The sequence below is a fragment of the Pholis gunnellus genome (genome assembly GCF_910591455.1).
Source record: "Pholis gunnellus genome assembly, chromosome: 5".
In the NCBI taxonomy this organism is placed as follows: Eukaryota; Metazoa; Chordata; class Actinopteri; order Perciformes; family Pholidae; genus Pholis; species Pholis gunnellus.
Genome location: NC_136531.1, coordinates 12,103,042 through 12,126,479, shown reverse-complemented (window position 1 = coordinate 12,126,479; position 23,438 = coordinate 12,103,042). Strand labels below are relative to the sequence as shown.

The following is a 23,438-nucleotide window of genomic DNA, read 5'->3' as shown; positions in this document are numbered from 1 at the left end:
CATTAAACAGGAGCCCTAACATTTCTGAAATGTTCTATGTGAAATATTTTATCATTTTAATAGCAAGTTATAGATTCATCGTTGCATTTTTCTCCAGAGAAAAGTTGGCAGAATACTTGAAAATATAATGCACATGCATTTTGACTGTGTACCTGTGTACTCAGTATTCTATATAGAATATTAAAGGGTTCACGGATCAAACAAACAACTCCATCCATCCATTTTCCTCCTCTTATCCGGGGTCGGGTCGCGGTGGCAGCAGGCCAAGCAGGCTGACCCAGACTTCCCTCTCGCCCGCAACATTTTCCAGCTCATACTGGGGGATCCCGAGGCGTTCCCAGGCCAGCTGGGAGATATAATCCCTCCAGCGTGTTCTGGGTCTTCCCCGGGGTCTCCTCCCAGTTGGACGTGCCCGTAAAACCTCCAGTGGGAGGCGTCCAGGAGGCATCCTAATCAGATGCCCGAACCACCTCAGCTGACTCCTTTCGACGCGAAGGAGTAGCGGCTCGACTCCAAGTTCCCTCCTGATGTCCGAGCTCCTTACCCTATCTCTAAGGCTGAGCCCGGCCACCCTACGGAGGAAACTCATTTCGGCCGCTTGGACCTTGTCTTTTCGGTCACGACCCAGAGTTCGTGACCATAGGTGAGGGTAGGAACGTAGACCGACCAGTAAATTGAGAGCTTTGCCTTCCGGCTCAGCTCTCTCTTCACCAAGACGGTCCGGTGCAGCGCCTGCTTTGCTGCTGCAGCCGCACCAATCCGCCTGTCGATCTCCCGCTCCATCTTACCCTCACTGGTGAACAAGACGCCGAGATACTTGAACTCCTTCACTTGAGGTAGGCACTCCGTCCCCACCCGGAGGGAGCAATCCACCGGTTTCCGGCAGAGCACCATGGCCTCAGATTTGGAGGTGCTAACTCTCATCCCCGCCGCTTCACACTCGGCTGCAAACCGCCCCAATGAATGCTGGAGGTCACGATCCGAGGAGGCCAACAGGACCACATCATCTGCAAACAGCAGAGAGGTGATCCCGAGACCCCCGATCCTGACGTTCTCCACCCCCCGGCTGCGCCTAGATATCCTGTCCATGAAAGTCACGAACAGGACCAGTGACAAAGGGCAGCCCTGGCGGAGGCCAACACCCACCGGGAACGTCAAACAAACAACTCATTCAAGTTAATTAATCACAATTATACCCACGCAGGTGGGGTATTTTATTCCAATCAACTGATTAAAAACAGCCAATTAACAACAACATGGTCACATGCAGCATAACCTAACTCTACATGATGATAAAGAACAGCTTACTCTGTGTTCATTAACGAAAGCTGTAGAATATATAATATATATATATATATATATACATAAATAGTATAATTATCTTGTCAAATTAAAATTAAATTAAAACAATTCATAACTTATTTTTTTATGATACATTGTTTCAAGGTTTTCATGGAAATATTAATGTAAAGTTAATATTGAGACATGATCAACATGGCAACCTTTCATGTGCCCTTAACAAAGCCCTAAATCACTGTAAAGGCAGCGCCCATAACCTCCGCAGTGGGGCACTTACTAGGCCAGCCTGAATTCTTAGATAACATCTAATGGGCCTCGACTGTCTGTGAGTTATTGCTGTGTTTAAAATGACTGTAATGTACCCATGTGTTCTACTAATCTGGGACTCAGAGTCCACATTGGTAATGTTAGCCTCGGGTAATATAGCCATCTGTGGAGGAAGAAGCTCAGGAGATGTTAATACCTTTACTGTGCTGGTAAATGGAGAATTAACAGTTATCTTAATATGTTCTTATGTTCTCTTAAGAACCGGCTACCCTGTCTTTTCTTTGCAGCTGTTTAGTGTTAGCTTTCTAAACCATTCCACGGTTACATGGTTATATAGTGTACATATTAAGATGTTCTTTTTGTTTGAGATTGATTGAGAGGTCGCCATCGTAAATGAGAACTGGTTCTCAATTGATTTATCTGGTTAAATAAAGGTAAAATAAATAAATAAATATATATATAAAATGGGTGAATTGAGAACTTGCAGGATTTAAATGTGAACTGGTGATCTTTAATGGGCCATCAGTACTGCTGCTGTGTCAAGGAGGGACCCAGAGTGTGAAGGACTTGATTTCTCCTTAAAGGAGGACTACTTCAGCACCTCATTCACCGCTGTGAAAATCTAGGCCATCCTGAAAGCAGCTCTCAAAAACGCTCTTTTTAGTGAATATTAGCAACAACCTCGGTTCAAAGCGGCATCATTTAATGTATCTTAAGTTTGTTTGATGACCAAAATGAAATCCTAATGATAATTCTAATTTCCTGCATGTGCGACCTGCTGGAACTGTCTTCTAACGATCGATTCAGTGTATTAAGTGTCATTTGTGACCATTGAGCAATTAGCAAGCCAGCTGTCTATTGATCCCTACAGTATCGGTTCTCCTGCTGGCAAAAGGCCCTGTGTAATACTATATAATCTTCAACCTAATTATGTGTGTTTGTTGTGGCGTCTGGGCTCATAAAGTATTCTAGAAACAATAGGGTGCTATTAGATGAGAGTCCTTATTAGATTAGAGATCCTCTCTGGTTGTAATATAATATTAACAGTGCAACAGCACTAGTTCTACACTCGATATGCATGTGTGTGTGTCTGTGAATGTTTGGGGGAATGACCTTCACTTGTTAATGTTTTTATTGTTTTTTTTTATTGTTGTTTTCAAGGTTTACTCTCCCGCTGTGTTAGACGCCAGTTCCCACAATTTAGAGACAAAATTTAACATAATGCTCTGCTTTTAAAAGATATTTCATCTTTAGAAAATAATCTGAATGGTAATCATTTATGACAATAATGTCATTAGTCTGTCTTTTTTTTTTGTCTTGTTTTACTTGGGAAACTGATTTTGTAGTTATGATAACAGTTATTTGTATGTCTTTAATATTATCAGTTGCAGCGCAGCAGGAGACATTTCTAGGTTTGTGGTTGATTCATAGGATCAGTCTGCAAAATCACTGAAGAAACATGAACATTATTTTTGTCTAACGCGACTGCCATCATTTCCTCAGAGTATGGTGTAAAAGCCACCGAGATCTTCTCCTTTTACTAACTCTCTGAAAACAAAGAAATCATGCGTGTGTCCATGAACATGAGATGCCCTCTCCCCCTCTTAAGGCAAAGCAGCTTTTTGCTAAAGTAATTGTGCCCCGCTTCATTAAGCCCGTGAGTTGTGTTTTAGAGGCTACAGCTGGGAGATTGCTGACAGCCCCTGGTTGTCCAAGCACAGAAGAGGGAGTAAATCACAGAGACACAAAAAACAAAATGCTTCCACTTCTCAGCTCAGCATCCCCTGTGAGGGTAAAACAACAAACAAGAGTGAATGTGGAAGATATCGTTACCAGGCCTGCCCATGAAGTGTGTTATTCAATAAATAATATAGGTGCTTAAAATAGCAAAACATCTCCTTCAAGAAATGAATGCTTGTTAAACCCAACTCCTCTCTAAAAACAGTAGTATATGATCTGAACTCAAGATGTTGAACAATTTTAGATAGTGATGCCTTTCTGCGTAGCACAGTAGGAAGAGAGCAATTTTTTACTTTTCTTCCTCAGACATTTTCATTCATTCCTTTATTTTTTGAGAGACATCTTCAACCTCAAATAGTCAGTTTCAGTGACATGTAATTTATAGGCATTACTGGGTCCCTGGCTGACGTTTTGCCTTAACAAAAATACAAATATATAAACAATCTCAAATGGTTGAGAGTTCAGGCACCCGGGGATCTGTGAATCATGTCATTAATGTCGTGCCATACAACAGACTTTGTGCGGGCAATTTACAGCTCACTTTGTCAAATATGAGACATTACCTCCAACTGATTGCTGAAGGGAAATCTACCCGTCCTAACATAGTGTTTGATTGTAGGTCCCTGTAGGATGGGATTCGTAACTGCTAATGCAAATTCTAATCTTACAACTTGCAAACTATGCTTTTCCATACTGGTAACAACAAATTGTAACACGAATAAGCCACAGACTGAACTGGCAAGTGACTGGATCCCGTCTGAACTCAATTAGACATCCTTGTAAAAGTGCGAACATAGTCGCAGAGGAACCACGATAGATTTTGGATAATGAATGACGTCTTTGTCAATGACGTAGAGTCCAGCTGCAGAGGCTATAAATAGCTCTCCATTCAATACGGAAAGTATTAGTGAAAACCATTTTTTATCACAAAAACATCCAGACACAAGCTTCCCCACAGCTAAATGTTAGCAGTTGCCACTCTGACAAAGTTGCTCCTGGCTGTACAGAAGTCCTGTTGTTCAAAGTTTTCTGAAGTAATGTACACATTACCTTCCCTTTATGTTTCCTCCTGCTTCTACATTCAGCCACACCCCTTGCACCTGCCCACATACAAATTTTTATAGGAAGCTTGAACCACAGCACAAGGTTAATCAATGTGGTAGCTGGCAATAAATTAGGTTCAAGTGACAGGAGAATGTCCATACCTGTCTCTGTTGCTGGTGATCTGTGATTGGTGACAGCAGGCTCGGCTCCTTGGCTGGTGCTGAATCATCAGGAGCAGCTGATTTAGTTACGGCAGCTCGGACAGGGCCAATCTATCAATTGATCTCGGGAATAATGCATTACCAGCTTGGGTCAAGTGAGCCTGGGCAGAATATAGCCACAGCCAGAAACCACGGCAGGTGAATACGGGCATTTCAGCAGGCCTGTGAGCAGCAGAGAGAAGGATTTAGGGAGTGTGATAGCGAGTGCTCTAATCTCACTGTTAGCTGAATGTGGCACATCAAACGAAACAGGGGTTGTGAGGTAGGATGATCATCAGGGAGAGACTGATGGCCTTCTTGCTCACACAGCTCCTCTGGGAGTTGCCACGTAGAATGCTCGATCAACAATTGGAGTGCCTGATCACGTACTGTAAAATGTTTCAGCTTTATGCGTTTGCTTGTGCTGTCCACATCAGATCATATCTTCCTTGACCTGCAATTGTCTTTATTGGGAAAATAAAGGTACTTGAGTTAGGACAAATACTATAAGAGAGAGATAGTGAGGGCAGCCAAAGCTACTGAACTTTGAGCATTGGAAGGGAAGGTAGTGATCAATAGTGAGCCCCTGGGCTAAAGGCCGTTATACACTTGTAGTCGGCTCCGTGCTTCTCACGGGTCCCCCTCAACATACGACACCGTCTACAGCAGATACGGTTCACTCAAACGGGCTTTATTTATAAACTTAAACAACAGTTCCCACTGCCGTGCGCTCCCTCCTGCCGCCCCGGCTCCTCCGAGCGCACACAGTGCATCAGTCAGTCTCACTGTCGTGGGCTGGTGTTCCTCTTCCTCTCAGTGTCTCACCGGCCACCAGAGCTCCAGCCTGCTACTGCTTAAAAGGATTGAGGGATAATTAGCAATCGGTTACAGCTGTGCCACTTAACCCTGGCACTGTTCCCCTGAACCACTCCCACAGATCTCTCCCCTGCAGCGGAGCACGGACCATGCCCACTGCCACAATACTTAGATATTAAAGAAGAACTGTTTAGATGTCTGAGAGAAGTGAAATCCCCCCACCCAACAGTTATGTATTTAATACCATTTTTTTTCTCAACAAAACAGATAATCCACCTGTTGTGACCGTTTTCCTTCTTCTGCGACTGCCTGTGCTCACGAATGAATTGCATCAAGATACCATCTACGGTGCTAGTTGATACAAAAGAAAGTTTTGTAGAAATATTAATGAACCCCTAAAAAGCTTTCTTAACTTTTATGTTTAAGCACAAGTAAAGATAGAATCTGCCTGTTACAATTCATGAATGAGGCCCTGTGGTTGTGTAAAACTCCTCTTCCCATCTGAGACCATCTCGCCTCAGATGGGAAGCGTAAGTCTGGCAAGATAAACCACACAGAGTCAGCAGTTGCCCACACTGTCTCTCCTCATTGTCTAGAAACCTCCTCACAATGAATTTGTACCGAACAAAACCCGACACTGCCAAGGTACCGCCACGAAACACAGCACAAGCCTGCTACGGGTTTTTAATCATTCTTGTGTTTACAGTGCAACATTATCTCAGTGTCACTGAAGTTTGAAGAACAAAGCTGAACAAAACAGACCTGATCAATACCTCTTCCGTCCCCTAGCTCCGCTGATGTGCGCCACTGTCCATCACCCTAAGCTGGCTGAAGGGCACAGCTGTAACAGATGCAAGGAGGCTGAATTTACCTTGACAGGGTTTTCTAAGGCTAATTGGCTGTGTGGGGGCCATCAAAAATGATGGCAGTGATAGGTTCTCCCACAGGGGACTAGGTATTACTGTAGGTCACAATTTAAGTCCATGTCTTCTATGTTTGGATCTAAAGTATTGCTTGTGTCATTGTCAAGTGATACGTTTCTTTAGAAATGTTGTTTATCTAGAAATGCTGTAATAACAATACATACAATAGCTCAACAGTAGCTTAGTGGTGTAATTGTAGCCTTGAGAGAGTAGCTTTAACGCTGAATTACTAGCGTAATAATGTATCTAGTGTGCTAATCAAGGGTGTTAAAGAAAGTCAGATGTCTATTTTCTTTTACTTCATTTGGCCAAATGGTAAATGTAAACAGTGTTTGGGTAGACATGAGGGATTTGGGCCGCTTGAACAGCTGTTTTCGCTTCTGAAAAACAATATAAACGTATATCTTGTCTCTGACCTTTGAGTGGTGAGGTGAGGGAAAGCTAAAAGGAAAAGGATCTTTATTTGGTTTCAGTCTGTATCTTTTTCACTTTTTGTTTCCCCAAGAGTGTACTTAATCTATACTTTTTCTTCTTCTGTTCGTGTTTCTCTTCGTATTATTTTCTAAATATATACTTTCTGCCATCTGGAGTTCAAGGATCTGCCTTACGCCTTAGCTCAAACGTATGGCAATAATTAACAGCGTACACATGTACAATGATGGCCAGATCTCACTGCTGGAAATATATTAAGTTTATCAACTCATATTAAAAAGGTCATTATTAAAAGAATGGCACAGCAGAGTTTAACCAATAAGCAATATACAGCACACCAGTAGAGATGTGTGCAGCGAGTATCCACTCGAAGGAGGAAATCTACCAATATCCAGGCTGTTGATTAAATACAAATAACATTGAACAATCAATGATGTGTGTGTGTGTTCCAGTCCATTTCTTATCCTCACGAGTAGACCCTAGATGTTTCCTTATTATTCTAAGAGGAGCATATTATTTCCTTGTTACAACCATGCACATGTTGCCACATGTTATTAATTTGGTACTGGTTTTAATGTCAGAGTTCATCAAAATCTTCATTTAATGATTAGAGAGCACATTTGCAGTACCTCCTCTCTCTTTTCAGTTATTCCCTTTGTTTATTCCTCTCTATTTTTTTCCAATTGTCCTCACATCATGGTCCTTCCAGACTCAGCACTTACACCCCGTTAAGTGTCCCAAGCCAGGCAATAAATCATTGGTTCCCCACAGCGTTCCATGCCCTCCCTCCCATCTGTCAACAACTAATGCGCCACACGACAAGCTGCAATCCACTGTGCACAAACCACTCACTTTGAACAACGTGGCTTTCACAGCCATTGAAGACTGGCTCAAAGACATAGCCCCCGAAGAAGATTGACCAGAAGGCCCAGGTAAAAACTGTAAGTGTATTTAACCCTCTGGAAGCTCGACAGAGTTTTTCTTTATTCTTACTATTCAGTCTGAGAACGAGTTGGAGAAAAGTGAAAAGTGAAAATGACCGAAAGCTCAAACGGGCTTCCTGCTGTGAAACATTCACCAAACAAACCCATAAGGTGTGAAGATTATCTCTTCTTATGCTGCAATATCGCCGAGCCCCACTCCCATCCATTTATATTGGATTGCATTCTTTTGAATGACCTTTCAATGCCTTCGGACAAAATAATTGTAGCTCATCAACCATGAAACAAGCAGCACTGGTATTGTTGTGTGTGTGTGTGTGTGTGTGTGTGTGTGTGTGTGTGTGTGTGTGTGTCATAAACTTGTCAAGGTCAAAGATGAGTTTCGTAAGATTTTTTACAATGAAAACTAATTTGTGTTTTGCAGGTACTGCTTATTTTTACGCCTTTGCACCGCCAATTTGTACCTCTGCGCCAGCTTTACAAATAGATGTTATTTTATATGAAGAGTTTGAAAAACAAGTCATGATTAGTACATTGCAAACACAATGCTGTACAATGGTTCAACCGGACCGACAACTGAAGGTTCAGAAAACGGCAAAGATCACTCTGAGCAAAAACTAAATATAAGAAAGTCACCAGTTATTGGTAAAATAAACAGTTTAGCATCTAATTGTGTGCAGATTTAAATTGGAACAAGTTCCTGTTTCAGTGCCAAGTGCACAAGAATGCCTATAAAAGCTGAAATATAAACAGGTGTGTTGCTTTAGAAATAGAAGCTCATTGTATTGGAACTGGATCACAGAATATCAACTGAACACACTATGAACTCACAAATCACAGTTCCAACCTCTTCAATCTAGTAGAGTGCAGAAGAAATAAAAAAACGGCTACCCAAATTATTTAGAGCTCAAATGCACCATTTAAATAATGATCTAGGCTCACTGGCTTTTGTTGATTGGGAAATCAATAGTATGGCATGTAACAATATGGGGACGTTGACTAAATGTAACTTTTAATAATACTTCTTTGTGGGCCAAAACTATTACAAATGTAAATAATACATTTGATGTCTGAATTATATCTTTTTTGTTTCTATTAATTGAGTCATTATGGAAGGAAAGAAGAAAAACACGATTATGTACACCGCTGTGCCCGGATGAACTGATTTTGATGTAAAAGTCATGTTCACATGCTTGTGAACGCAATAACTCAGGAATGCCTTCGGTGAATTTCTTCACATTTGGCACAAACATGCACTTGGACTCAAGATGAACTGACTAGAATTTAGAGGGCACACATTTTTGGCCGTGACTCAAGAATTGAAATGCAAATGATGACATGTTCACACAAATGTCTGTTTGGATAAAACGATGTAGTGATGATATTTTGGACAGGCGTGGATGTACAGAACTACTTGACTGGTTGGCCGAGGCATACAACCGAGAGGTGTTCATTTTATTTTGGCCATGCATTCAAATGTTGCAAAGCTCCTCCTACAATAGATCCCGCAGGCACTCTTTTTGGTTGAGATTTAGAGACAGTGCTGGCCATGAGAGTAAAGTTAGATTTATTTCTGTGATATCGCCAAAACCCTTTTACGATTATGCTTTTGATATAGTGCAATTATCCTGTTGAAAATATGTATGTGAGAAATGCTGTTGCCCATGCAGTATCTGCAATAATGCTTAAATACAAGCTCTACTGTGCGTGGTAGGTATTATAGAGTGTAATGTTTGCCAAAGAGTAGTTGGTCTGCTATTCAATCTGCTCTTTTTGAAAAGGCAGCATTAAGGGGACCGAATGGCGAGGATGGAGGGAAAGAGAAACAAAGTCCAGAGCCATGTTTGTGGTTTAAATGTTAGAAACAAATCCACAAAGGACACTCTTCATCTTTTTGTTTTTTACTTTTTATAATTTCAGTCTTATATTAATATTACCATAATATTAAGTGGTTGTGGAATATTTGCCTTAATCTAATCGGGACATCTGGTTAGCCCTAAATGCTTATCATTCAGTTTAGATCATGTTATAGCCTCCGCCTCCTGTTTTGTGCTGACATTAGCAGGAACTGACATGGTCTTAATGGTACTGGTGAGTATGTTTGAGAGGCAAAGCATCTATCCTTTAACTCCCTTAACCTCTGTGTCGGATAAAGTTTTGCTTGGACAGATCCGAGCAATTGAATCCTGCATGATTTTGCAGTGTTGGTCCAAAGCTTGCCAAATTTAAAATCCCAAAACTATAATTATCAAGATCTGTAAGAAAAACCCTCACTGATCTAAAGGTCATTTGGACTTAATCACTGATGTAAACTGGACACTCACACTGTATTACAAAGTTTATTTTCCCCTAAAGTCTATGAAATGCTCTTTGTAACACCTCCTCGTGCATCTGAAAACAACACGGTACGGCTCTTGTCTAGCCTGTGTGCTTACCAATTGTGCCAGCAGTAGCTATAATTTCACCCAGAGAATACTGGCTGCCATACTCTCCATTCCAATTACGCTTAGCTGTGGCTCGAAAAGAAACGGAATCCTCTGTAGGCGGAAGCAAGCAACTATCACATGGCTATCAAAACGCCCTCGTGTCACCGTCTCCGATTGAGGTGATCAGATAAATGAGACTTTAATTGAGTTTCTAGGCTAAGTCATATTAGGAGATGAGATGGAATTATCCAGAAATGTATTAATGCAATAAAAAGCTCTCAGATCTGGCATCTATATTGCATTAGAAAGCTGCCTGCCCTTCTCCTGTTTTCCCCCTCCCTCCACTCTCCTTCAAGGGCTTGCTGTGTTGAGCACCGCTAACACGATTGACATTGATAGCTGGATCAAACTATAGAATCAACCCTAATATTATTAAGTGAGCAGACACGAAAGCAAAGACCTGGGCTCTAACTGTATTAACCGCTACATATGTTAGGGTTATGGATGCAGGAGGCTTAATGCTTTGGGAAATCAAGCATGCAAGCCACAATTTCCCTGTGCATGTGTGACCTTTGTGCATTTCATGTGCAATGCTGAGTGCATGTGCAAATCCATGTATGCGTGCACATGCTGGCTTATGCATACTGATTCCTCTTGATGTTTTTACATTAATGAGGCATTATCGTCAGATCTGTTGTCATTGCCGAACAGACACCCATTTAACATAAATAAGCCCTCTATTGGTCCACAACCGTTTTTGAGGAAAAAGGAGTTTGTCATGGAGAGTGTCATGTAGCAGCGCGCAGTAGTGCATTCTAGCCCAACAACACGCTTTTCAACTCGGATGCTATCCCCACTATTACTGCCAAATGCTTTGGTTATCAGTGAGAACAATTGATGAAATAGCTTCCAGTCATCCTCTTGACCACCTTTGTGTTTGTAGTTAAACCCTCAACGCCAACCTGTGTCATCCAAGTTCCAAAGAACTTCTTTTTGATACTGTTGGTTTCATCTTCATCAAGGTGGAAGTACTTAGAGTCTGCATTAAATTAAAACACAGAATGTGTAATTTATCACATTTTAACTTTTAAAAAGTTTAAGAGTCATTGTGGAGCCGTGACTTTATTGTTCCACGACTCACTAACTGCCTAGTCTCTGCACGTTAGCCACACTCATCTCGTTTGCAAAGGATGCCGTCTGAATGATGAGTCATCTATTTCACTTTTAAACGATGTTTCAAAAGGAAAATGAATTCAAACTGTGATGGTGATTTAGCTGAACGTATTGCTCAATGTCACTAACAGCTTTATTACCCAAGTGAAGGTGTCCCCACAGTTCAACTCATTGCTTCTGCGTTTCGGTATGCTCATCATATATGGAAAACAAATGTGCCTGGTTTGATGAAGCCACTGTAAAGTAATAAATTTGTCTCCACACTATCAGTTGGTGGAAATGACAAAATTGTATCATTAAAAGCAAATATGTATTTTGCCTACATCTCAAACAGGCTGTCAGCATGTGTTTAGATATACAATTAGAGTTCTAAACTGTATGACTTTTGGAATGGCACATTACAAAGTCAAATATAAAATGGCCGTGTTGCATCCTCACTTTTCAGCGTTTTCTTCCCTGTTTCTTTAATCCCCAACAGCCACTTCTGTAAGGTAAATAAGAGTTGCAAAGAATTGTGAAGTTTAATCAACTTCTTGCATTTGTGGACTTTCCAGGCAGAATTCCTGACCCGGGTCTTGGAAAGCTAATTTGCAGAGAAGCACAGAAATCAGCATGCGGTCTGGCACATATTAGGTTTTTTTTTTGCATCCATTATTCCTCTCGTTCCTATCTTACTTAGACTTATCTCTCTTTCTGTCTGTTCAGTCACATCCCTTTACCCTCACTCGCTTCTCTCCTCTGTGATTGAGCCGCTTCGTGAGATGTACTGGTGCCCCAACACAAAGCAATTCCCCTTCTCATGGGAAACATCCGACTGCCCTTTGTGGCGTCACGTCAGACGTTTGTATCGAGTTTCTGTTCTACTGTCTGCTTTTGATGATGTATACAAGCCTCGAGACCCCGATACAATTCCATAGTAATTGTACTACTATCTCTCTGCTATCTTTTAAGCTTTCTATTGGTCCAGTCCAAAACAAGGGAGACCCTGGAACAATGAATGGTTAGAAAGGATTCTTGCAACAATGCAAAAGTGTCTCTCTCTGTGTTTGCTGTCACAAGGAGCAGCATGAGCAAGTGTTGTAAGCAAGTAAGCAGGGACGTGGCACTATCTCTAAATTATTAGGTCTATTTAGTTAGAAGGTGTGAATAAATGTTTTCTTCATTTTGTTTTGATTTTTATTTTTGATTACTAATCAATTTAAATTCATCCAGTGACTTCATTACGTTCATCGATGAAACCGACAAACAGACGGAGCCGGTATCATATTGATTCTTTGCCTCCCTCTCATTTTTATTATATTGTTACTCTGCAGCAGAGTCAAATTTCATTACACCCTCTGGAACCATATAACAGCACAAACTCATCTTCGTGTCACTAATAAAGTGATTACTTGGACGGAGAAAAGGTGTGAAATGCTTTTTCATGGCTTCTGGGTGATGATTCCCTAAAGTACGGGGAAAATATGGGTGACTATAGTGTCAGGGAAGAATAGGTGGGGGCCGTGCTGTTTGAGGAGGCTTTATAGCTCCCTGACCTTTTAAAGATATAGATTGTTGTTCTGTTAAAGCATGTACTCTATACACCCAGTTATTGCCTGTTCTTTTATAATGCATTATTGATTTTGTTAGGTTTATTTCTCTATTCAAAGGCCAAAAAAGCACTTGCATTTGTATCTAAGAGTGGGCATGAAAAATTAGTTATTTTCTGTTGTATCAGGCCTCTCTTTACTGTGCAATTGGAAGTTTAGAACGGAACTTGACATGAATCAACACTGATAGGTCACAAATTGACTTTCATTTTTGCTTTAGGATGCGTTGGAATTTGCTCTTTAGTAGATATTGAACAACTTGATTTCCTTCATGGATAATTAACTTGGTCATTATTGATGTATTTCTTTTTTTATAGGAATACAGGGATATCATTTAACAAAATGAAAACATTTAAATTATTTTAACCAGATCTTAGAGACACAACTTGCACTAGTTTACCAGCTCTACCATGGTCTTCTTGTGTGGTTGTTGCTGCAAATTGTCTCTCCAGAGGGCCCTCCCACACGATCACACTTATACACACTTTGTCTCATACGCTTACACAAAAATGATTGATTCCTGTGCTTTCTGCTGCTTCTAAGAAGTTATTTATAAATTCAACATATTTTCGATAGTACTGTTGCCTGCATTGTAGCTTCTCACCAATCAAAAAGCTCCCACGTTCATTTGAAAACCTCCAGAGAGCCATTATCTGGTTTAAGTGTACACAACTGAACTCAACATATTGATAAATATGGCACGTAGCAGAAATGAAATGTTTTCATTTCAAAGAAAACACGAGTTGACCATAAATAAAACATGTTTGCAATATTTTATACTTTTTATGATTTTCACTTCCTTTAAGTAGCCTATATACAGATTAATAAATAACTTTCTCAAAGTGAATCTCAATAAAACTACTGAAATTCCGGTTTGTTGTTGAAGTTTTCCAATTGAACTGAGGCTACTTTATGATAAAGACAGTTCCCAGATTAAACTTTAGTTCTGCCTCAATTTGGGCCACTTTCGAATTCTCCTAAATTGAAGGTAGTGTTAAGATGTGGAGGCTACCATCAGGCCCTTTTAAGCTACAGTTCAATATGTATGTCACCCAGTAATATTTGAAATCCAATGCATGCAGAATCGTACATTTCAAAGTGCATGAGACATACTTTTTTTTATGGCAACATCAATATTTCCACAAGCTTCACTGCAACATGCTGGTATATTACTGACCTTGCATATTCTATGCTGTTTAAGGAGCTGCATGAAAGTGAGCTTGGTGTTAGATGAGGTTTTTTGGGTCTTTGGCGCTAAAAATAGACATCCTCGTAACAAGGGCCTCATTTTTCAAAGCATGCAAGTTCTATATCTGTGTTTAAGACTTGCCTGTATACACGAATAAGTATGTTGGTATAAATCAAACATATATATAATGCATGCACACCTGTATGCAGTCAACAATGATGAATTCTACCTGTTCTACAACCATCTGCTTGTGCAGAAAAAGGCTCATTTGCATAAAGAAACACCCTCAATTGGACTTACAAAAACAATGTCCTTTAAAACTATCCTGAATGTAAGGCGACTTTTGAAAGAATTGAGCTTCTGAGAAAGAATAGGAGCAGCTTTAAAAAAATAATTAGGTTGAGGCACTGCTAACCCTAACCCACCCAAATGGATATACTGCATAAAAACACCAAAAAATAGATATAAACAGGAGAGCAGGTGAAAAACACAGTCAACACAGTGGTTCTAATTATATGCATATGTGGACACACAAGAGGAAATTGATCTATTGTACATTTTTTAAAGAAGTGCTACCTCACAAAACTGTGTGCGCCCAGCTATAATGAGGCCGCAGGTCTGCTATTAAGCACAAACTGAATGCCTGGTCTGAATGGGCACGATTACAGGATAATGATTCATATTCATATTGACCATATGTTGCCCAACCAGTAGACACAATTTAACATTTGGACCTTTTCAAAACTTCCACAGTACATTTTTTTCTGAAATGAAGTTTCACAGTACATATTTCATGTACCTGATGTGTCTTATCACGAGGCACTGGCTGTACACAGACTGTAGTCTATAGTTTAATGGGAGGCCTAATAAATTGTTCCAAAAGGTAGTGTGCTCCATCTGTCATAGATTTAAGTGTAGGAATACTGCAGCGACTAAGTTCATCCTGGACATTATTCAGGCCAAGTCTTGGACTGAAACTCAAATTTAAAAAAAAATATTAATTGAATATATATATATATTTATAAAATATTGTACGTTTGTGAACCATGTTGCAGGCCCTTGCCCTCCAGCCAGGATACAAATTGGCACTGTCTTCTGGCATTAAAACACTGCACTTATTGGCCTGATTGGGTCTGATAGGCACACTTTGTAAAGCCATAACTGCTTCACCTGGGGTCTAGTTTTAATTAAATTTTATGTCTGTGTGGGGTGTGTGTGTGTGTGTGTGTGTTTTTCGAAACAGTGTGAGGTCCAATGTAGCTTTTACGATTTTTTTTCTTTGCCTGCAGTTTTCCTTATCTTAAGTTAAGCACAGTGACAAGTCCTTTTTTTTTCTTATTCCCTCCACCTGATGCTGTTTTTCAAGTGCATTCCTATCCCTAGAGAATACTGAAATGGTGGTGACCTAATTTGCATGAGAGGATTTGTAAAATCGTGCCAGAATTGGAGTCTTCTGCTGTTAATCTTTTACTGTGTGGTAATGCTGCCCTTAGTGGATTTTGACCTGTGGCTCCGCCCCTTTTCCCCCTCGTTTGAACCATGAGTTACCTGCATATACCATTAAGCTATATTCTTTTCAATATTCACTTTGCCCACCTACAGCTTTTCTTTTCATCTCTCCCACTTTTCTGAACAGCCTCTTATCCACTTCACTTTGTGCTTATGCATGGAGGCACGACTTAACCAAGTGTAATCATGTATGATCAACATAAATGGAGCATGTGAAGATTCCCACCACTAAGTATGTGAAAATCCACCCGAGGATGTGTGTTGTCAGTGAAACTGGAGCTGTCAGATAGTTTAACCTTACAAGTGCGTTGGCTCGCAGCACAGTGAAACTCCAGCAGCAGTCTGAGGCACAGCTCAGAACGGCAGTGAGCTTGGCCTTAAGTAGGACGAGAGAACTCTCCAGGCTGCTGTTGTAATTGAAACAGTCCCTCCAGGAATTTTCAAATTTGCAACCCAAGAATTAGTATTTCAATACACACTTTATCACACGTATTGCATTGATTTGCAGTTTCTATAAATCAAAACAGTTTCGGCTTAAGTTTGTTGCAGTTTACACAAACGGTTGCGATTTGAACACAATCAGCAGTTTAAAAATCATTGAATGTGAAATCATATCCAATTGATCCTCAATATTGTGTCGGATAGTAAACATTTGTTGCGTTACAGTTAACACAACATGCAGCAATGTATTAGAAATGGGTCAACCTCAACATTGTCTTTTGCTTTGCTAACAAGACACTTTTAAATTCTGAATGTTACTGGATAAGGATAACATCTTTTATTTATTTGTATTTATGCTCCAGTTTCAAGCAAATTACAGTTTTCACAGCTTCACAATGAAATATAAATTATAAAACCATACATGTGTGCCTTGTGTGGTGTGTCTTGACTGCTTGCCCTTTGACACCTAGCTGCATAAGATCAGAGTGGTTGATGTCAATTCAAAATATATAATTCATTTCATCCCCATTTAACAAAATTCCTACAAAATGTACTTTCAAAAATCTGACAGTGAAGCGTGCCATTTGTTTAGAATCAATACCATTCCTGCCCGATGAGGTGAAAGAGGCCTCACTTATCTTTTGAGGAAGGCTTTTCTTCTGTCTCACAATGATGTATTCCTCTGAGCTGTCAATGTTCTTGCACTTATTCTGCAATGGTTGCTCTCATACCCTCACAGTGCAAAGTTCCCCGAAAGGCAGCACTCAGAGTTTTGCATTTTAGAGTTTTTATTTTAGTGTGCATGTAAACATAGTCACTGACTCATGGCCAACACACTGTATGCACACAGTCAGGTTGAATTTTTCCACTTGTCACCAGCCAAAACCGTATAGAAACCGGACAATCACCTCTACTCCATTTTGATATGTACACTTTACTTTGCTTTTAACTGCCGCTTCACATTCTCAATTCAACCAGCATGTTCGAGAAGTTCATAAAAACCAATGAAAGAACCTCTCAATTGAAAGTATTTACAGTGCAACAGCAATGCTGCAGTGATACATCTAACATTGGTAAACAGACAAAAAGAGACCAAAACAATATGAGTATTTTAAGATAATTTGCCAAAGTATCTTCTCCAGGAAATGATACCAATAAAGAACAAAGCTAGTTGTCCTTTCTTCACACTGATGCTTCCAGTCTTTTAATGCCCTATTTTGCACCTCCGGGAAATTGGAAATTTCTTTGTGTACTGTATTCCTGATCACTTTGTATACGTGTCCGTCGTGTAGTGGAGATAGATCAGTGCAAGATGTAGAGCAGGCGTTGTTTCAGGAGAGTTGGAGGGCCTCTAGTTTACCACAGCATAAGCATAGAAAGATGTCACGAGGTGAATCTCATTCAACAGACTTCAGCACACGCCACAGTTTTTCGTTCATTTGATACAAATAATCTCAATGCGTGCTAAGCTTTTATAGCCTTTTTTACAGTAGAGACAGGAGGATATATCCTGTGAACACGACAAAAAGGCTGACTTCAATCTGACAACAAAAAACAAAAAAAACAGATGTTTGATTTGCCTGCACTCTAAAAAAAAAAATTGTAATCCCAATGGGCATATGATGGGCAACAGAAGATTGTTTACCCCACAAGGCGTGACTGTAAAAGTCCTGAGTGTCGTTTAAGAGTTTTACATTCAAACGTCTAAATCCTAACTCAGCATTTCATGCACTTTTATATTGTTTAGCATGACAGCTTTTATGATAATTACTGTCAAAGAATCAAGGTCATTATGCAGCAACGCTTTGTTAGGCTCTTTATACTCGGCACGTCTCAGTGAGACCTTTTTGCAAGAGAGACCTGAGACAAGAAATTACTTAAAATATATACAAGATCACAACTAGGACAGTGCAGTCACAAAAAAGCATTCATCACACACACACACACACACACACACACACACACACACACACACACACACACACACACACACACACACACACACACACACACAATGATTACACAGTATATACAAAAACATGAAAAACTGAAACAATGAACTCGTACAGATGAAATGTGTCTCTTACTTTAAATTGCATTGTCATTTATTCCGTATGGAGGGTACACTCTAGGGGTGGCGTGGTATAAAGAACTACCTAGGCTGTGATGCGGTGTCATTTTTATAGCTTCAAATTCATCTAAGGATGTTAAATTCTTGGCAGCTTGAAGAGTGAAGCTTTGTAAAGGAAAACATGGGTGTGTAGGTACCTTCTAGACAATAATGAATGCAGCATCCAACATAAGTGGTGAATGGAATAGCAGTTGATAACATCCAGATGTTTAGTCCACAGGGCAGTGGCAGCAGTATGGAAACACAGTATATATTCATAAGAAAGCAATGAATAGGATTTTAGAAATGGTTGTTTTCTGCCGATAAAAAGCAAACCTGCTTATTTACAGTATGAATCCCTTTTTACTTTTCTAGTATCCACTTGGCTTTTAAACATGTGCTGTGTCCTAGTTGACCGTCATTTCCAAGCCACGACATGCATAATTGTTGCAAATAAAGTAAAATCTTCAAATCCTCTGGAAAAACTGGAAAAACACAAGCCTTGTTCACACGCCTTATTCAACAAATTAATGCGACGGCAAATTATCTGTGCATTTTATTCAGAACTCGACTACAGATGAGTCACACTTACATTACTATAATTACAAAAGTCCGCAAAAGAGCTCTCTTGGTTTACATTGCCTGTAAATCCAGTTTCCTCACTTAATGCTGTTATCATGCCTGTTTACCCTCTCTCTCTCTGTATCCATGCAGAAAGCTGTTTTGTGATGCGAGCATGCCACCACGCATGCAGATACAGAGGGACATATATTATTCTGCCCTGTGGGAATGAAGCACCGGAGTTACAGTTGCATATGGACTATATAGGATTAAGCAAATTCTATAAGGGGACAGGTTTGCTTTTGCATGTATTTACATATGCACCTTTTACCTTCAACAGCAGATTAGCGAAGGAAACCTCACGAAAGATGATGTTTCTCTTTCTTTACGTTGACATTGTATGTGTAAAATGAATGCATGTCAGAGACATATGATCAGGGAGGCACTGCGGGATTAGTGGTTGACACTAGTCCTGTGTTCATCATTCGTTATTCAGGGGGTTGTGCAACATTCACATAATACAGCAAAAAGCAATGGTGTGAAGGTCAAAGGATTTCATGGATGTGTAGAGTGTCAACACCATAGTGGCCCAGGTTTGCACGATGTTCTGTGTGATATTTGTATTACGCAACCATTATCTCAATCTTTCCCGAGCCTCTTCAATTTCGGTTTTAGTGCCCTTACGTTAACCGATGCATACAACTTCACTTAAGTTGCCTTTGTGAATAAACCTTGAGCAATAACCATTGGTAGTGAATTTATTACAGATATGTACAGTGTGAGCTTTATGTCCAATAAGGTGCAACCGATGCTATATGGGCAGCACGGAAATATAATTCATAACAGATACATTACTAACAGTTTAACTAGAAATTCATTTTCAAAGCTGCCAACACAAAATCATGTATAGCAGGGAATAAAGTATTTTATTTTGTCCACCCCTGTACATAGTTGTAATAGCACATCAAACTTATTAAACATTTGCATATGCGAGCTATTGCCAGAAAAATAATACTTCAGACTGTGGTTCTATTGATCCATTGTAATATATATGATATGTTCATAATTGTACCTTAAGTAACATTCATAGACTTCAGTGCATTATTTTGTTATCCGAAACAATATTTTTATTCTTTTTTTTATTTGGTGCGTGAGACTGGAGCCCACTGCTCTGTTTATGCCATATGACTTGTCACTGAGAATAGACCAGAGTCTTGGGCGACCCAAAGAGCCTTCAGCCAAACAAGGGCCGTCGGTAAACAAGCAAAGCGAGAAGGGAGTGAGAGAGCGGGAGAGATGGGAAGCCAGCGGCGCAAGACATGAAGAAAGAGGGGGGGGGGGGGGGGGAACAAGGGAAAGCGGGAGAGGGACACACTGAGGGTCAGGGGGAAGCTGCAGCTCTTGTGACCTACCTCGGGGTTAGTGCAGTGAGAGAAGATAGCTAATTAATGGCTTTAAGAGGGCCGTTCTCATAGAAACTCCTTGTGGGTGATTACTCACCTCAAGGCTGTGGCCTTCTCAGAGATGACTTGTGCCCACTCGTGGCCCTCAGACACAGTCACACATGCAAGCCTCATCAAAAGCCTCTTTTACTTATCTCATTAATTGCAGTGCTGGCTTCATTAGCAATATGAGGCATCAAATGTAAGCAATTGTGAAGTGAAGCGTTGCTGTTATTTCTTGAATTAAAACTGTGCTTATTCACTCTGGGGTGAAATGAATAAGTCTCACCTTCTTAATTGTGGAAATCATGCACAATTAAACAATATTCTATTAATAAGCACGACTCAAAGCAGTATGTGGAGGCTTCCGCTGGGCATTTAGAAAAATATTAAAGGACATGAGTGATGCTCTGTGGCAGCTAAAAATAAACACATCTAAACAATGGGGAAAGTTTGATATTTTTAGCTCTCTTGCTTTTTTTTTGCCCATCAGCTAATCATGGAGAGCTTCTCTAGTAGAGATTAGTAAACACAAATGACAACTGAACATCTCCCCTCTTGGCTCCTTGTACATCCAAGGCGTTGTGTTAGGGAATGCTTTGTTTTGCCGACGAGCCTCATTTATGGTTTGAAAAGCATCTATGGAAATTTCCGCACTCATTATAAAATCTGGTGTGAATGGGAACTCGACAAGAGAGAAGAAGCGAGCAGAGGCGTTAACGTTTGTAAAAGTCCCAAGCTGACAAGAGTATTGAGAGCAGATAGGGAAAAGGCTGAAAATAACAAATAAATCAGGTTGTGATTACTGGTGCGTGCTTTTAAGGCAATACAGTCGCAAGCTCTCTCACGTCAACTAGCAGGAGATATAAATGCAGGCTTTGTCTGTGCTCTGTCAACTGTTCAACTGATTCACACCCTGAAAAAAAGAACCTGCTTCAGGAATTTTCGTTTTTTAAGTACCAATTTGTGCAATGTTTCTCACTATTGTGGTATTTACCTAAAAGTACTAAAAATAAGGCAATTGATTTCAGTCAGGCAGTTGATAACTACATGTAAAATTTAATTATGACAATTAGTTCCATCCAGATATGAGTCAACTTGGCTAAATCAAACTCTCATAGTCCTACAAAGGCACAGTCGCAGGTACAAAGCGCATGCATGCAATAACATTGTGTCCAAATCCTTTCTGTTCATAAACAGTTCAAGTAGAAGAGAGTTTTTTTTTTTTTTCGTGCTGGAGGTTCAGATAAACATGGGGCAAGATTCAGCACCAGAAAAATGCAGAAAGAAAAGCATAAATGTTGAATGTATGCTTGAATTTAAAAGCAGTAGAAAATGTCCACTGAACGTACAAACGATGTATTATTGTCTTTTACTAAACTTTGTACAGAGCCAATGTTATGTAATGATGAGGCATGCATAAGTCAGTGGTGGGAAACATGACGCTTATCCTGCAAATCAGAGACGGCATGCAAATCCCGCTACAGTGTGACGGACGTAAGGAATGAATCAACTCACACTGACACTAATACATACGATCATCTCTGGATAATATTAGTGGGCACAACCCGTCCAGCCCATTTCAGACTTCTCTGAACACAAGAAGAATTGTATTTTGATGTACACTAATTTAAGAATTCAATCATAGTTAGAGAGGCAAAGTCGGGAGAAATAAAACGGGTTTTCTTACTATATAGCGGCCTATTTTTGTGCGCTACTGCTCATTAAAGGCATTCGTCATTTTGTAATTTCGTGCAACTCCTTATGAGCCAATGTACATTCTTACAGAAGACATGCACATGCGACTTCAATTGCTGTGCCACTTAAGCCCACGCTGCTTGTTGTTGTTACTTGTTGAGAACATGGAAACAGTGAAAGCATCAGCTGTAAGACAGGCTATATGTTTTCTGCTACAGATTTCTATTCAGACAGACTCAAGACTGTTTTGAATTGGATTCGTGCAACTTCCAATACAGAGAAATATGCTATAATTATACATTTTGATGTTCCTGGCTTTACTGGGAGAGACGGTAGTTTCTGGTGTTTCCTGATAACTGCATGTTTTGCGGACTATATTTTTCAACCTAATACACCCCGTTTTTTTGTTGTCATTGTCGTGCTCTAGATGTTTCTGAGTAATTCTGGAGCCAGTTATGAGAGCTCTACCCGGCCTGTTGGGTGTCTGGGTAGTTGGACCCAGTTACGCTGCGGGTGTTTCACCTGAGAACCTGCAGACTGCTGCTGCACAGTGTGCAGTCGGTAATAATGGTTCATATGGTAAGCAAGTCAATATTTAAAGGGATGGATGTGGTGGACTGTCATTTGTTGGAAGCTTGGCTTGTTACCTTTGGGGAACATAAGCACTACAGCAGCTCATGCCTTGGTGGGTGTGGGCTTTGTTGTAGTTTGGTTGCGACTGGGTTGGCTAGTGAGCCTTTGTGTCAGAGGAACCTTTTGGATGCTGTTTTTCGGGTTTAGCGCTTATGGTAGTTTGGCTCTGTGCGTTTTGGTAGCTGGCAATTATGGAAATTCCTGTTGTGTGTGTGTGTTCACAACTTGTTCTTGCATCTCCATGCATGAACTGGCCATGTTTTGTGGCCTTCCATGCTTCTCCGCTCTCACTCTTCGATGCTTCTCCATGTGTTGGAGTTGCTGGGTTGCAGCGTGGAGGTTGGTTGGCGGGCAGGGGGATGCACTACAATTGGTTAGTATGAAATCTGTAGGTAGTTTCCTTTGCATGTTAGCATTGCAGTACCTCGGTATTCCTGGTAGGAACACCGTTTTTATGGAGGGGGGTGTTGCGACCCCTCCTTTCCACGAAGGGTCTGTGTCCTGTTCGCTGTCTTTATTCTGTCTTTCAGGATGTTGATCGTCAGCTTATGAGCCACACCTGAGCCTGGTGTGGTTCCAGCTTTAAAGTCTCTCCACCTGATCCTTTACGGTCTCTTCCTTGACACGGCTGCTTTTTTGTTTAGTTTGTTTCAGACATTTTCACACATCCACAATACGATTACCAAAAAAACAATGACAATCACACAGTGAACTACCGCCTCAAAGAAAATCCACATTACCACGAGGATTCACCTGCTTGATGACTTCCAAAGCTGTCAGCTGAAAGACGGCTCTGGTTATAGAAATCCCTTTATTCTGTTTTTCAGTCATGTTCTCGTATACTGACACGGTTTCATTTCATGGCTGCATCCGCAAAGAGACTTTGGACTTTTCGCTGCGACAGAGACACCACTGTGCCTTTTTGAATTTAGAATTATTTTAAGTCTTTTTTTGCCTCAAATTATTCGTCAGTTGTTAGCAAATTCAGGGACAGAAACGGATGAG

At 40.4% G+C, this 23,438-nt stretch overlaps 1 protein-coding gene across 1 annotated transcript in view; it reads left to right on the top strand.

Moving 5' to 3' along the window:
* Positions 1-23,438, top strand: part of ctnna2 (catenin (cadherin-associated protein), alpha 2) — a 275,903-nt gene that overhangs the window by 78,049 nt on the left and 174,416 nt on the right. The window lies entirely within an intron of this gene.